The following is a 1,841-nucleotide window of genomic DNA, read 5'->3' on the forward strand; positions in this document are numbered from 1 at the left end:
CAACATCCCTTGCGTCCCTCTCTTTGGTTAATACCAACATAAAGTACTCATTAAAGATCTCACCCATTTCTTCCATCTCTACACAACTTCCTTTCTTTATCCTTGAGTGGACCAATTCTTTCCTTAGCTACCCTCTTCCTCCCGATATGGAATGCCTTTGGGATTCTCCATAACCCTGTTGGCCAAGGACATTTCAGAGCTTCTTTTAGCTCTGCTAACTCCCTGTTTGAGCTCCTTCCTACCTTCTGTATACTTCAAGGACTTTGTCTGTTTTTAGTTGCCTGGCTATGCTTTTTTGTTTTGAGTAAGCTGATAATTTCTCCTGTTATCCAAGGTTCGTGAACCATGCCATTCATCTCCTTCATCTTCACGGGTAGTATATACCGTTGGAGTTGCTGCCTGCCCACATCATCCTGCTGATAGAACATAGAGGCCTGAAGTAGGAGGCACCAAAAGGGGCAATGGGATTGCCTGTAAATTGATGAATCATCTGGGTTAAGAGGTCGGCTAGAGTGCTGCAAACACCATTGAGTACAGGCGGTCGAGTTATAAGGCATAGGGACAACATAGTATAAGGGGGTCGCCTTTGTACACAAGAAACAGTCCTGTGTAGCCATCATTACGGCCGTGTAGTTTGCCCATTGATACCAGTGATTGTCACAGGCGCGTACCCATGTTAGTGCAGCGAGGTCTGAACTTCTAATATACTTTGGGTGGCACGGTGACTCAGTGGTTAGCACTGCTGCCTCACAGCACCAGGGTCCCAGGTTCAATTCCAGCCTTGGGTGACTGTCTATGTGGAGTTTGCATATTCTCCCCGTGTCTGCATGAGTTTCCTTCCACAATACAAAGATGTGCAGGTTAGGTGAATTGGCCATGCTAAATTGCCCATAGTGTTAGGTGCATTAGTTAGAGGGAAATGGTTCTGGGTGGTTGCTCTTTGGAGGGTCGGTGTGGGCTTGTTGGGCCGAAGGGCCTGTTTCTACAATATAGGGAATCTAATCTAAAAAAACCTTTGCCTCCCAGCCTGAGCAACCCTGGCATTACCAGTCCAGGTCTGCCAAATTAATGGTCTCTAAGTCTGAGTATGCAGGCCTGGCATCACAGAGGGGGGTATCAGGGGCATCCCCCATGTCTTCCCCATCCCCGCTGCCAGGAGAACTATGCCCCACATCTCCATCACTATCATTTCTAGAATGATCAGTATCCCCAAGAACTTCACCTGCACCTTGTTCGGAACCCTGCTGAGGGATACTAGTCCCCTGTATGCCCTGCCCGTGTCCAAGTTCCTCGGCCTCAGCTCCACTTACCTTAGTGTTAGAGTTAGTTTGTGCTGGTGGGAGAGCTTTAGTACAATGATTAAGGTGGTACCATATGTGTTGCCCTTCCACTTGGATGGCGGTAGGTGATGCCTTAGTCACTACGAAAGGTCCCTCTCTCCTCGGCTCATTCCAGCGTCTTCGAAAAACCCGCACGTACACCCAATCCCCAGGTTTAATAGGTCCTTCCTTGTTGACAGGTGTCGGTTCCCTTTGTGTTTCCTGCAGTGGATAGTCTCATGTATCATAGTTAGCTGCTGCATATATTGCTTAAGTTCTAAGCTTAACCGCTCCAAGCTAGGCCCTTCGTATGGGCCTCTCCACCTGGGCACTGGATTAGGTCAATCTGTGAGCATCTCATGCGGTGTTAGGTTGGTCATGTGATTAGTCTACATGTGATAACTCATTAACGCTAGCGGCAGCGCATCAACCCAATTAAGGTTGGTGCTTGTACAGATCTTGTTTAACTTGGCTTTCAATGTCCCATTAATCCTTTCCACCATACCCTGTGACTGGGGATGA

Source organism: Chiloscyllium plagiosum, unplaced genomic scaffold, assembly GCF_037043375.1.
Source record: "Chiloscyllium plagiosum isolate Xiang-an unplaced genomic scaffold, Cpla_swu_hap1 HiC_scaffold_10, whole genome shotgun sequence".
In the NCBI taxonomy this organism is placed as follows: Eukaryota; Metazoa; Chordata; class Chondrichthyes; order Orectolobiformes; family Hemiscylliidae; genus Chiloscyllium; species Chiloscyllium plagiosum.